Source organism: Schistocerca gregaria, chromosome 8 (assembly GCF_023897955.1).
Source record: "Schistocerca gregaria isolate iqSchGreg1 chromosome 8, iqSchGreg1.2, whole genome shotgun sequence".
NCBI classification, from domain to species: domain Eukaryota; kingdom Metazoa; phylum Arthropoda; class Insecta; order Orthoptera; family Acrididae; genus Schistocerca; species Schistocerca gregaria.
Genome location: NC_064927.1, coordinates 233,650,529 through 233,666,074, shown reverse-complemented (window position 1 = coordinate 233,666,074; position 15,546 = coordinate 233,650,529). Strand labels below are relative to the sequence as shown.

The 15,546-nt window shown below is 42.0% G+C and overlaps 1 long non-coding RNA gene across 1 annotated transcript in view; it reads right to left on the bottom strand.

Annotated features, from left to right (window-relative positions):
• LOC126284446 (uncharacterized) overlaps positions 1-14,242 on the bottom strand; it is a 67,144-nt gene extending 52,902 nt beyond the window's left edge. Inside the window, exon 1 of the long non-coding RNA XR_007551480.1 lies at positions 13,894-14,242. This is a non-coding gene — a long non-coding RNA (uncharacterized LOC126284446). The remainder of the gene's footprint in view (positions 1-13,893) is intronic.
• Between the last annotated feature and the right edge of the window lie 1,304 nt (positions 14,243-15,546).

The window sequence follows — 15,546 nt, the reverse complement described above, 5'->3', positions numbered from 1 at the left end:
TGTGTCAAATTTATCACCATTGAACTTTGCTGGCGGATGCCCTTGCTGTCCCCACAGTCGACAGTCAGTCAAAAGGAGGGATGTCGTTTGCCCCACCTGACTGTGATAACACACTTATCAAAGACTAGATACTTTAATAAGACGTGTGTTACCATATTTTCTGAGCTGGAGACTGGGGACCAGATAGTATCCACCTTAACGGGGCTGGCCAGTGTATCAGACTAACGGTCGGTTATCCACTGCTCGGATATTGCTCAGGTCTGGCTGGTTTGATGAGTAAATAAGCCACATAATACATTATACTTGCAACAACATCAGCTGCCATCACGTGTAGGCCGGCCGGCTTGGCCGAGCGGCTCTAGGCGCTTCAGTCTGGAACCGCGCGACCGCTACGGTTGCAGGTTCGAATCCTGCCTCGGCATGGATATGTGTGATGTCCTTAGGTTAGTTAGGTTTAAGTAGTTCTAAGTTCTAGGGGACTGATGACCTCAGATGTTAAGTCCCATAGTCCTCAGAGCCATTTGACCCATTTGAACCCTCAAATGTCTGCTTGTTTGGATGACCATAGCTCGCATTGTGGGCTTCTTCCCCTCCCACCACCCTCCCAAACACTACCACACTGAATAACGATGCGGCACGCGCTGTCGCCGGAGGGACATGGCCATTAGAGCCCACATCTTTACATCGTTCTATTGGAGTAAGTATTCATTATACAATGTGCACTTTGAGCAACAAATTTAATAACTTTTTAACCTGGTTTATGTTCACTATATAAATATAGATGCTGCATTCCCTACTTCATTATTTCAGAGGGCCGATATTTGTTTTCTTTTTTACTTTCTAAAGCAGCCTATGTTCCTCTTCAACGTTCAAGCTATCTCCTCACCAAATTTCAACAAAATCGGTTCAAGTGTTTAGTCATGGAAGGGTATCAGACGAATACACTTTCTCATTTAGAATAATAAAGTGGATAAACAGTGAAATAAATTCAACACTGAGACGCCCATTGTGTTACTTTCCTTTTAGAAGATTATATGTTATTCGGTGCATGGGAAATCAACTGTATTTTCTATATTGTCAAATTTTATAACAGTACAATGATTGGTTTTTCAGTAAGATTTTGTTCTTTTAGGTAAATACTATACATTGTCTCCTTCCATGAACCATGGACCTTCCCGTTGTTGGTGTGGCTTGAGTGCCTCAGCGATACAGGTAGCTGTACCGTAGGTGCAACCACAACGGAGGGGTATCTGTTGAGAGGCCAGACAAACATGTGGTTCCTGAAGAGGGCAGCAGCCTTTTCAGTAGTTGCAGGGGCAACACTCTGTATTATTGACTAACCTGGCCTTGTAACATTAACCAAAACGGCCTTCCTGAGCTGCTAATGCGAACGGCTGAAGGCAAGGGGAAACTACAGCCGTAATTTTTCCAGAGGGCATGCAGCTTTACTGTATGGTTACGTGACGATGGCGTCCCCCTGGGTGAAATATTTCGCAGGTAAAATCGTCCCCCATTTGGATTCCGGGCGGGGACTACTCAGGAGGACGTCGTTATCAGGACAAAGAAAACTTGCGTTCTACGTATCGGTTCGTGGAATGACAGATCCTTCAATCGGGCAGGTAGGTTAGAAAATTTAAAAAGGGAAATGGGTATGTTAAAGATAGATATAGTGGGAATTAGTGAAGTTCGTGGGCAGGAGGAACAAGACTTCTGGTCAGGTGAATACAGAGTTACAAATACAGAATCAAATAGGTGCAATGCAGAAGTAGGTTTAATAATGAACAAAAAAATAGGAGAACGGGTAAGCTACTACGAACAGCATAGTGAGTGCATTATTGTAGCAAAGAAGCCTACGCCTGCCACAGTAGTACAAGTTCATATGCGAACTATCTCCGCAAATTACGAAGAGATTGAAGAAACGTATGATGAGATAAAAGAAATTATTCAGATAGTGAAGGGAGACGAAAATTTACTAGTCATGGGGGACTGGAATTCGACGGTAGGAAAAGGAAGCGAAGGAAAAGCAGTAGGTTAATATATATTGGGGCTAAGAAATGCAAGAGGAAGCCGCCTGGCAGAATTTTTCTACAGAGCAGAACTTAATCATAGCTAACAATTGGTTTAAGAATCATGAAAGAAGGTTGTATACATGGAAGAGGCCGGGGGAAGCTGGCAGGTTTCAGATAGGATATAAAATGGTAAGAAGGAGATTTAAGTACCACGTTTTAAATTGTAAGATGTTTCCAGAGGCAGATGTTGACTCTGACCACAATCTATTAGCAATGTACTGCAGATTAAAACTAAATAAACTGCAGAGACGAGGGAAATTAAGCAGATTCTACCTGGATAAATTGAAAGAACTAGAGGTTGTAGGGAGTTTCAGAGAGAGCATTAGGGAACGATTGACAAGAACAGGTGAAAGAAATACAATAACAGAAGAATGAATAGCTCTGAGAGATTAAATACGAGGGCTGTCCGGAAAGTGGGTTCCCATCGCTCGAGAAATGGAAACCACAGAGAAAACCAGAAACGTTTTATTTGCAACAGTTAGGAACACCTTCCACCTACTTCTCTACATAGCCGGCGCTCCAATTTCGAGTGTTGTCGTAGTGCTGTATCAATATTCCAATACCCTCGTCATAGAAGGCAGCCGCCTGTGCTTTCGGCCAGTCATCTGCACTAGTCTGCAGCTAGTTGTCTGTGGAAAGATTTTGTCTTCATAGCTAGCGGTTCTTGTGAGCAGAGATGAAACTCAGGGGGAGCCATTTACGGACTGTATTGTGGGCGATCAAACACTTCTCATCGGAAACGCTGCAGGAGCGTCTTCATTGCCCATGCAGTGTGCGACTGAGAATTGTCATGAAGAAGTAACTGCTCAACAGTTGTGTTATGTGGGTTGCATGACACAGGCGAAATCTCTAACCATGCCCTGTACTTGGCGGGAGATACTATTCCCTACTCATTTTTACGTGCTCACTGTTCACTCAGAACTGAAAAGAGCGACGCGACACAATCTACGGTCATACTAGAGACACTGTCCAACACATCTGTGCAAAGCTTTGCCGGATTTTTCCCAGTGGTTTCCATTTCGCGACAGATCGGAACTTACTTTCTCGACAACGCTCGTAGTAAAAGCAGCAGAGGATCAAGTAGGTAGAAAGACGAGGATTAGTAGAAATCTTTGGGTAACAGAAGAGATACTGAATTTAATTGTTGAAAGGAGAAAATATAAAAATGCAGTAAGTAATGGGGGCAAAACGGAATACAAATGTCTCAAAAATGAGACCGACAGGAAGTGCAAATGGGTAAGCAGGGATGGCTACAGGACAAATGTAAGGATGTAGAGGCATATATCACTAGGGGTAAGACAGATACTGCCTACAGGAGAATTAAAGAGAGCTTTGGAGAGAAGAGAACCACTTACCACTTGTGTGATATCAAGAGTTCAGATGGAAAACCAGTTCTAAGCAAAGAAGGGAAGGCAGAAAGGTGGAACTGAGGGAAGTGGCGAAGTGGTTAGCAAACTGGATACGTATTCGAGAGGACTGCTGTTCAAGCCCGCGTCCAGCCATCCTGATTTAAGTTTCCCTTAATCGTTCCAGGCAAATTCCGGGATGTTTCCTTTGAAAGGGCACGTCTGACTTCCTTCCCCATCCTTCCCTAATCCGACGAGACCGATTACCTCTCTGTTTGGTCTCTTCCCCCAAACAACCCAACACCAACCTAACCCCCAGGAAGGTGGAAGTAGTATAGACAGGGTCTATACAAGGGAGGTATAGTTGAGGGCAATATTATGAAAATGGAAGAGGACGTAGATGAAGATGAAGCGGGAGATAAGATACTGCATGAAGATATTAACAGAGCACTGAAACACCTAAGTCGAAACAAGGCCCCGGGAGTAAACAAAATTCCATTAGAACTACTGACGGCCTTGGGAGCACCAGTCCCGACTAAACTCTACCATCTGGTGAGCAAGATGTATGAGACAAGCGAAATACTCCCAGACTTCAAGAAGAATATAATAATTCCAATCTCAAAGAAAGCAAGTGTTGAAAGGTGTGAAAATTGCCGAACTATAAGTTTAATAAGTCACAGCTGCAAAATACTAACATTAATTCTTTACAGATGAATTAGCGTAACTGGTAGAAGCCGACCTCGGGGAAGATCAGTTTGGATTCCGTAGGAATGTTGGAACAGGTGAGGCAATACGGACCCTACGTCTTACCTTTAAGGATAATTGAAAGACAAACCTCTTTTCTAGCATTTGTAGACTTAGAGAAAGCTTTTGACAATGCTGACTGAAATACCCTCTTTCAAATTCTGAAGGTGGCAGGCGTCAAATACAGGCTATTTACAATTTGTACAGAAATCAGGTGGCTGTTATAAAAGTTGAGGGGCACGATAGGGAAGCTGTGGTAGAGAAGGGCGTGAGACAGGGTTGTAGCCTATCTCCGGTGTTATTCAATCAGTATATTGAACAAGCAGTAAAGGAAACAAAAGAAAAGTTTGGAGTAGGTATTAAAATCCATGGAGAAGAAATAAAAACTTTTAAGTTTACCGACGAAATTGCAGCTCTGTCAGAGACAGCAAAGGACCCGGAAGAGTAGATGAACGGAATGGACAGTGACTTGGAAGGAAGATATTAGATGAACATCAACAAAAGCAAAATGAGTAGAATGGAATGTAGTCGAATTAAATCAGGTGATGCTGAGGAAATTAGATTAGGAAATGAGACACTTGAAGTAGTAAAGGAGTTTTGCTATTTGGGGATCAAAATAACTGATGATGATCGAAGTAGAGAGGATATAAAATGTAGACTGGCAATGGCAAGGAAAGCGTTTCTGAAGAAGAGAAATTTGTTAACATCGAGTATAGATTTAAGTGTCAGGAAGTCATTTCTGAAAGTATTTGGGATGTAGCCATGTATGGAAGTGAACATGCACGATAAACAGTTTACACAAGAAAAGAATAGATGCCTTCGAAATGTGGTGCTACAGAAGAATGTTGAAGATTAGATGGGTAGATCACGTAACTAATGCGGAGTTAAGGAACTGAATTGGGGAGAAATGGAATTTGTGGCACAACTTGACTACAAGAAGGGATTAGTTGGAAGGACACGTTGTGAGGCACCAAGGGATCATCAATTTAGTATTGGAGGGAAGTGCGGAGGGTAAAAATTGTAGAGGGAGGCCAAGGGCATGAATACACTAAACACATTCAGAGGGATGTAGCTTGCAATAGTTACTCGGAGATGATGAAGCTTGCACAGGATAGAGTAGCATGGAGAGATGCATCAAACCAATATCTGCACTGAAGACCCCAACAACAACAACAACAACAACAACTGTACATTTAAATGCATAGTATAGTTTTTAAGAATATATCTGTTTATTTTTTTTTCGTAGTCTCTTTTTCATCATAAGATTTTCAACATATTTTGTTTATTTTCCATCGCTTTATCTGTTTCATCATAGGAATGCGCGTACTTCCCATGATGTTCCGCATTTACGATACAATTGGGACTGAACTAGAATGTTGATTTCATTGTCAATTTCGTCGTAGTTGTCAAAATCTTTGTGCAAAGGTTCTGAACATTATCCACAATGTTGTCATCTATCATCCCTTATAACTGACTACGACATCCACATCCAGTGATACAATCGGTCAGTTTAGCTATTGAAGAAAATTTCCCAGATATTTCATTAAATGTCGGCTCTGAATTAATCTCTTCCGATTCTTGGAGCGCAAATGAATCTGGTTCGTACTTTGCAAAATTCCGCACTGTGAATGCATCTAATAATCTGATAGAGCAATCTACGTATGCTTTCATTCTGAGAAAAAATTTTCGAAGTAAGTGTGAAATTTCGAGTTTTGCATTATGCCATGATCACATTCCTGCAATAAACTTGTGATGAAATGTGGAAATGTACGTTTGTAATTGTTCTCGACAGTGAAATTTCGAGTTTTGCATAATGCCATGATCACATTCCTACAATAAACTTGTGATAAAATGTGAAAATGCACTCTTTACAGATAATAATTTAATAACAGGGAGTCCTGGATAACGGTCGACAGAAGTTGTAACATTACGCTCTTTTCGTTAACTTCAGTTACCCCGAATGGGAACCCATTAGGTGAAGAAACTGCTTCCATACAGGTGTTCTTAACGTTCTTAAATTTTTTCTGGTCCCTACGGCTTTCCTCAGAGATACCATCTCTCCGTCCCCAGCCTGCCCGTAACCCAAGTGAAAACGACTGTCCTTTAAACTGTAACGTCCCCTTAGAAAAATTAGTGAATTACTATGCAGATAAACCACTTACATTATTTTCTTTTCAAACAGCTGAGCAGAACTGAACGTGCTCAGACATTTCGCTCTTTACCTATTCTGATCAACACTAAAATGACACAATATTTTTAGCGCAACGCAATCTGACTTTCAACAATCATTACAAAAGAATGGCCCTGGCTAACAATAACCTATACCTTTCATGAATCACTTACCTCACAAAAATCTTCGTTAGTCGAACTACTGCAATACAGCGCGCACCACTACTGCCAGCTAAATAAAAGATTCAAACTACTGAAAGCACTAACTACTGATAGGCACAGTTAGCAAATGAAAAATTTTGATAGAGGAAAAACAATGTATTTACCTTAATATTGTTCAAAAGTCATATTATGTATATATCAGTTCATGACATCTAGTCTTACAAATGTACTGTCTCTGTCCAGATCATCCGCTCTCAAAACTGCGCCATGTCTCTCCCCACATCCACCACTGCTGGCGGCTAACCTCCAATTTCGCAACGCTACGCGTTGTTAACATCCAGCTGCCCAACACTACAATAGCAAACAACAATGCAAACTAGCCACAGACTGCACACAGCACAGCCAGTGATTTTCATACAGAGCGCTACGTGGCGTTACCAGTAAGAAAACCTAAACAATCTACTTACAAAACCATACAACTTTTTTGGGTACTCAGCGATGAAATAATCGTGTTTCGTTTGTGCTGAAGACATCTATTGCGTCACGTTCTTCAGGTACTGAATGTAAAACGATAAATCAGCCTGTAGTTACAGTCGGTAAACTTGGTTAATTTCGCTACAAATGTATTTTGATGTAGGTTAATTCTTACAAAGAAGAAAACAGAAACCAACCACTATTAATACTGCTCTTTATTTAGGTAAATAGCGCCGTTACCGTGTTAGAACTGGCAAGTGCATCATCAGGCGGCTGTTCACATGATTTTCAAAATACACTTTACATTATTGCCCGTTTTCGATTTTTATTGTTCCACTGTGGCGAAATGTGTTTGGTGTGTTGTTGCCCTACGGTAGAAAGTAGTGTTAGAAGCGCCCTATGTGGAAATAACTAACCTCCAAACGATGAAATACAGCGTAACTCAACTTCGGCAATAAGAGGTTGAACACTTCAGTGATGTCGGAATACTACAGTCACAATCGTAGATTTCAAAAGAACTCACAATTCTGTTGACAGACAAACGCTGTTTAACAGACTAGAAGAACTAGGAGTCGATTGGAAGATCACAGACTTACTCCAGGAAACGTTATCAGGAACCACCTGGAAAGTTAAATTCGTGGGAGAAATCTCAAACTCACTGGATACTCGCACATGAGACTTTACCAAGAACACCTGTAAGTTTTACAAGACATTCAGAGAAAATTTAGCCGACTACTAAGCTCCTAGTCTTTTCTTCCAGCGACTTGAGGGATCTCTGGAAAGTTTACAAAAGCAAGTGTGAAATTGTAGTCAAGTATTTCACTACACTCCACAACTGCAAGAAGCCATCTTAGTAACTACGATTTGAAAAACTAGCAGCAAATCTTGGTTCGCTTCCACACTCACAGGAAGAAATAGTGAAAATCTAATCATTGAAAAACAATACAGTACCTGGCGGAGGTGGAATTATTGTAAAATTATGGGAACTGGACCACAAAAACAAAACACAAAAAATATACAGAATAATAGCAGGTCTGGAAAACAGAGAAATCCCAAAAAGAATGGAGAAGCATCTTGTTGCAACGAATCAATAACATAGGTGAAAGAACAGATCCGAACAATTACAGACCAATCTCACTTCTTCCCGTAACTTATAAAACTTTCTCTAAAGCTTTGCTGGACCGACTTGAGCCGCAAACGTATTAGGCGAGATTCAGGAAATGGAGATCCTGTGCTGAATGGATCTGGAACTTCAAAACCATACCACACATCAGCGATGCCGACACTAGAGTGAAGTTTGTGGATTTCTAAATAATTTACGATTCTGTTGACAGACAAACTCTGTTTAACAGACTAGAAGAATTAGCAGTCGATTGTAAGACCACAGACGTTCTCCATCAAATATTATCTGAAAAATGAAACCCGTGTGAGAAATTTCAAACTCACTGGAAATTTACATATTAGTCCGACAAGAAGCTAGCATATCGTCACTCTTGTTCAACCTCGTGTTGGAACAAATAATAAAACAATAGGAAAAGCACCTCAAAGGTATCAAAATAGGAAAATAGAAAGGAGAAGGGGTCACTGTGATATGCTTGACATGTGGAGATGACCTGTCTATATAAAAAAGGAAAGCAAAGCAGCACTAGATAAACTACATGAAATCTCCTGTAAAACCTAATGTAAATTTCCCATAAAAAAATTCAGTGTATGGACACTAAATCAGGCAAAAAACTCCCTCTGAAAACACGTATGGGAAATCTCACAGGTACAATGTTTCTTCCTCAACTACTTATCAGAAACCATCCAACCCACAAGATTGAAGACAATCTCCAACACAGAAAGAATATTCAGACGGCAAAAGGCGTACAAAGTGAAATGTAATCACTACAGCAAAAAGAGCAACATCTCGTAACGAAAATATGCGATACTACATCACGATCGTTCAACCGGAAGGCTTGTATGTGAGACAAACGACAGTAATTAGAGAGATGACAAAAATTCATGACACAGAGAAACAAGGACGAAAATTTGACAGCGCTGTTTTCCGAGGCGGAACATGGGTCACACCACCTACAAAGGAACTCTAGGAACATACAGACGTCACAGATAAATTTAGGAGGTACAGCTCTACGGACACGTATGTACGATGGATGGAAACAACCTCACCAAGAGAAACACTCATTAAAATAAAGTTAATGGAAGAAACCAGCTGGATGAAAGAAACACAAGATCACCTGTAAAACTGAAAATTTCAGAAGAAGAAATTGAAGACAGACAACAATCCAGAATTAAAATAAAAAACAAAGAAATTAAACACTTCTCAGCAATACAAGTAACAGACAAAAAATGGACGGACGAAGGAAGAAAAAAAAACAGTGAATTAATGAAATGGTTTTGGGAGAGAAATAAAAGAAGGATAGAGGTAATGTTGTTGTTGTTGTCTTCAGTCCTGAGACTGGTTTGATGCAGCTCTCCATGCTACTCTATCCTGTGCAAGCTGCTTCATCTCCCAGTACCTACTACAACCTACATCCTTCTGAATCTGCTTAGTGTACTCATCTCTCGGTCTCCCTCTACGATTTTTACCCTCCACACTGCCCTCCAATGCTAAATTTGTGATCCCTTGATGCCTCAAAACATGTCCTACCAACCGATCCCTTCTTCTAGTCAAGTTGTGCCACAAACTTCTCTTCTCCCCAATCCTATTCAATACCTCATCATTAGTTACGTGCTCTATCCACCTTATCTTCAGTATTCTTCTGTAGCACCACATTTCGAAAGCTTCTATTCTCTTCTTGTCCAAACTAGTTATCGTCCATGTTTCACTTCCATACATGGCTACACTCCAAACAAATATTTTCAGAAATGACTTCCTGACACTTAAATCTATATTCGATGTTAACAAATTTCTCTTCTTCAGAAACGCTTTCCTTGCCATTGCCAGTCTACATTTTATATCCTCTCTACTTCGACCATCATCAGTTATTTTACTTCCTAAATAGCAAAACTCCTTTACTACTTTAAGTGTCTCATTTCCTAATCTAATTCCCTCAGCATCACCCGATTTAATTTGACTACATTCCATTATCCTCGTTTTGCTTTTGTTAATGTTCATCTTATATCCTCCTTTCAAGACACTGTCCATTCCGTTCAACTGCTCTTCCAAGTCCTTTGCCGTCTCTGACAGAATTACAATGTCATCGGCGAACCTCAAAGTTTTTACTTCGTCTCCATGAATTTTAATACCTACTCCAAATTTTTCTTTTGTTTCCTTTACTGCTTGCTCAATATACAGATTGAATAACATCGGGGAGAGGCTACAACCCTGTCTCACTCCTTTCCCAACCACTGCTTCCCTTTCATGCCCCTCGACTCTTATTACTGCCATCTGGTTTCTGTACAAATTATAAATAGCCTTTCGCTCCCTGTATTTTACCCCTGCCACCTTTAGAATTTGAAAAAGAGTATTCCAGTCAACATTGTCAAAAGCTTTCTCTAAGTCTACAAATGCTAGAAACGTAGGTTTGCCTTTTCTTAATCTTTCTTCTAAGATAAGTCGTAAGGTCAGTATTGCCTCACGTGTTCCAACATTTCGACGGAATCCGAACTGATCCTCCCCGAGGTCCGCATCTACCAGTTTTTCCATTCGTCTGTAAAGAATTCGTGTTAGTATTTTGCAGCTGTGACTTATTAAACTGATAGTTCGGTAATTTTCACATCTGTCAGCACCTGCTTTCTTTGGGATTGGAATTATTATATTCTTCTTGAAGTCTGAGGGTATTTCGCCTGTCTCATACATCTTGCTCACCAGCTGGTAGAGTTTTGTCATGACTGGCTCTCCCAAGGCCGTCAGTAGTTCTAATGGAATGTTGTCTACTCCGGGGGCCTTGTTTCGACTCAGGTCTTTCAGTGCTCTGTCAAACTCTTCACGCAGTATCGTATCTCCCATTTCGTCTTCATCTACATCCTCTTCCATTTCCATAATATTGTCCTCAAGTACATCGCCCTTGTATAAGCCTTCTATATACTCCTTCCACCTTTCTGCCTTCCCTTCTTTGCTTAGAACTGGGTTGCCATCTGAGCTCTTGATATTCATACACGTGGTTCTCTTCTCTCCAAAGGTCTCTTTAATTTTCCTGTAGGCAGTATCTATCTTACCCCTAGTGAGATAAGCTTCTACATCCTTACATTTGTCCTCTAGCCATCCCTGTTTAGCCATTTTGCACTTCCTGTCGATCTCATTTTTGAGACGTTTGTATTCCTTTTTGCCTGCTTCATTTACTACATTCTTATATTTTCTCCTTTCATCAATTAAATTCAATATTTCTTCTGTTACCCAAGGATTTCTAGCAGCCCTCGTCTTTTTACCTACTTTATCCTCTGCTGCCTTCACTACTTCATCCCTCAGAGCTACCCATTCTTCTTCTACTGTATTTCTTTCCCCTATTCCTGTCAATTGTTCCCTTATGCTCTCCCTGAAACTCTGTACAACCTCTGGTTCTTTCAGTTTATCCAGGTCCCATCTCCTTAATTTCCCACATTTTTGCAGTTTCTTCAGTTTTAATCTACAGGTCATAACCAATAGATTGTGGTCAGAGTCCACATCTGCCCCTGGAAATGTCTTACAATTTAAAACCTGGTTCCTAAATCTCTGTCTTACCATTATATAATCTATCTGATACCTTTTAGTATCTCCAGGGTTCTTCCACGTATACAACCTTCTTTCATGATTCTTAAACCAAGTGTTACCTATGATTAAGTTGTGCTCTGTACAAAATTCTACTAGGCGGCTTCCTCTTTCATTTCTTAGCCCCAATCCATATTCCCCTACTATGTTTCCTTCTCTCCCTTTTCCTACACTCGAATTCCAGTCACCCATTACTATTAAATTTTCGTCTCCCTTCACTATCTGAATAATTTCTTTTATTTCATCGTACATCGTACATTAGAGGTAATAGTCGTTTTATTTCCTGAACTGTTCAGCCGTTAATAGCCGCTTCCGGCAGTCTCGTCTTTTAGTCTGAGCACATTACTAGAACAGTATTGTGAAACGTTTAAACGCACATCACTATATTCGTCTATTCAGAAGCTTTCGAATGCCGTTAAAAAAGTACACCGTTCGATCAAACAAACTGCTTTAATTTCTCGATTCATACAAGGGTTGAGGCGATTGAAAATGAAACAAAATAAAGTGTCTTGCTTCGCACTAGTTTTTAACTAGAACGTCATTTCGGTTTCCTGAACCGTTCCTGAAACAAATGTGTGCATCTGTTTCCTTCTCTCGTTTCCCTCCTCCTTCGACTATGCACACGCAGACACACACATACACACACGCACACACAGAAATATACGATTCTCAGTGGTATTTCAGCTTTCCTCAGCATTTTCTCTCCGCTACGTTGATAACTGAGGTATTTCCATTCTGTGAGAGTCACGACGAAAACTCGTCTAGACTTCTGGATTCTTTTCTAAATGAATCCGTTCACTTCCACACTACTGGCCATTACAATTGCTACACCACGAAGATGACGTGCTACAGACGCGAAATTTAACCGACAGGAAGACGATGCTGTGATATGCAGATGATTAGCTTTTCAGAGAATTCACACAAGGTTGACGGCGGTGGCGACACCTACAACGTGCTGACATGTTGATGCCTCGTGTAAGGAGCAGAAATGTGTACCATCACGTTTCCGACTTTGATAAAGGTCGGAATGTAGGCTATCGCGATTGCGGTTTATCGTATCGCTACATTGCTGCTCGCGTTGGTCGAGATCCGATGACTGTTAGCAGAATATGGAATCGGTGGGTTCAGGAGGGTAATACGGAACGCCGTGCTGGATCCCAACGGCCTCGTATCACTAGCAGTCGAGATGACAGGCATCTTATCCGCATGTCTGTAACGGATCGTGCAGCCACGTCTCGATCCCTGAGTCAACAGATGGGGACGTTTGCAAGACAACAACCATCTGCACGAACAGTTCGATGACGTTTGCAGCAGCACGGACTATCAGCTGAGAGACCATGGCTGCGATTACCCTTGACGTTGCATCACAGACAGGAGCGCCTGCGATGCTGTACTCAACGACGAACCTGGGTGCACGAATGGCAAAACGTCATTTTTTCGGATGAATCCAGGTTCTGTTTAGAGCATCCGTGTTTGGTGACATCGCGGTGAACGCACATTGGAAGCGTGTATTCGTCATCGCCATACTGGCGTATCACCCAGCGTGATGGTATGGGGTGCCATTGGTTACACGACTCGCTCATCTCTTGTTCGCATTGACGGCACTTTGAACAGTGGACGTTACATTTCAGATGTGCTACGACCCGTGGCTCTACCCTTCATTCGATCACTGCGGAACCATACATTTCAAGAGGATAATGCACGACCGCATGTTGCAGGTTCTGTACGGGCCTATCAGGAGACAGAAAATGTTCGACTGCTGCCCTCGACAGCACATTCTCCAGACCTCTCACCAATTGAAAACGTCTGGTCAATGGTGGCCTAGAAACTGGCTCGTCACAATACGCCAGTTACTACTCTTCATGAACTGTGGTATCGTGTTGAAGCTGCATGGGCAGCTGTACCTGTACACGCCATCCAAGCTCCGTTTGACTCAATGCCGAGGCGTATCAAGGCCGTTATTACCGCTAGAGGTGGTTGCTCAGAAGACTGATGTCTCAGGATCTACGCACCTAAATGAAAATGTAATCACATGTCAGTTCTAGTATAATATATTTGTCCCATGAATAGCCGTTTATCATCTGCATTTCTTCTTGGTGTAGCAGTTTTAATAGCCAGTAGTGTATATTTATTCAGACCTGTTTCCCCCACATGCTCTGCTTGTCGGCTCCCGATGTTGCCCCTCCTCTTTCCCACGTGAACAAGTATCACAGTTGGCGAGTGGGAGAGCGCTGCTCACCTAGACGCATGTCCTCACGCTACGTGCCTAGCAGGTAGCGCAGAGCGGCGGCTGCTGCTGCGGCCCAGGCGAGCGTCGACCCCGGGACCGCCGATGCCGAAACCGCGTAGGCGCCCGGCAGCTCTTCCGGCTGCTTGACGACGATGTCCGGCCAGCCGAAAGCGGCCAGCCCGTTCGGCTCTTCTGCGGCGACCACTGCCACCAGCAACAACAAGAGGACCTTGCTGTCCATCTGCACTGCTGTCGTGTGCGTGTGTTACACGAGACTGCAGGCCAACTGCGCTTGGCAGACTCCGATATGACGCAAGCGGCTCGGCCGTGCTGGAGGGAGTCAGATGTTTCCTAAGAGCGCTTTCCAGCTGTTCGATGAACCGCAGCGCTTGTGTCGCAGATATAAGCAGTGGCGCCCGGTTCACTCCGCTGCCCTACATCAGAGCCGCGTCGGCACAGCGTTTCCTAAGCTTCAAGCACGTTCGTTAGAGACATTTAAGCAGGAAACTTTTGTAAAGTTGCAAGTAGCCCGCCTTAAACAGTGAGATAACGTGAGAAACTGGAACAATAAGAAAGCCACTTAGCAATTCAGTTAACTGGAAGAAACGCGGTCGCGCGTGAGTAGCCGAGCGGTCTTAGGCACCGCAGTTATGGACTGCGCGGCTGGTCCCGGCGGAGGTTCGAGTCCTCCCTCGGGCATGGGTGTGTGTGTTTGTCCTTAGGATAATTTAAATTAAGTAGTGTTTAAGCTTAGGGACTGATGACCTTAGCAGTTGAGTTCCATAAGAATTCACAAACATTTGAACATTTTGAAGATACGCGACAAGGATAAAGCGAGGATAAAGCATGCTACCTGAAGCTAACAGCATATTGTAACCTTCCCGAATGAAAATAAAAATGATTTTTTTTTCTGTCAGTATCTTAACTTATGAAAACTGATAAATTTTGACGCAAGCAGAACTACGACATGGCCCTGTGAAATCAATCGGAATAAACAGAAAATTTTTTACCTCATGATGGTGTCGCGGGATAACGCTGTCTATATATCTGCTCGTGAATGCCACAGCTTAGTGCAATGCTGGCCTATCTCCTGATACTGGACAAGATCTGAATTATTAGAAAAACTTGCTTATTGATATAGCTGCACAGCTGGTCGTCTGATTACTAAAGAACTCATGACTATGATCTGCGAAAATTTCTGAAATATTTAAATTTAAATAAATGACTGGATCGGGACTGGAAATGACTTAAGCCAAAATCATTCTTTCCTTTTTTGTAGACTGGTAGAAATTATATTCTGAAAATCCTTTACATCATTGATAAAGATCTGCAATCCGTTAAATGAAGAATTCAATATTACAAATCTGTGTCAACTGGTGCTGACGAATCACAAAAATATTGAAACAAATTCATATTAACATCTCAAACAAGTGACTTAACTAGGTGCATTCCAATAAAAATAATAAAATTTACCTTACAATACATGGCTATGAACTGCACTGTACCAGCGACAGACTACAACTGCCCTGCAGCAGCGAGCGACTGCAACAACTGCCGAGACTTCTCTGACCTGCGACTCTATTGCAGCAATGATATTTTCTGTCGCAGGCAGCGAGTGAGCAATACATCGAAATTACCTAATCTTCTCGTTCCTAGTCACGA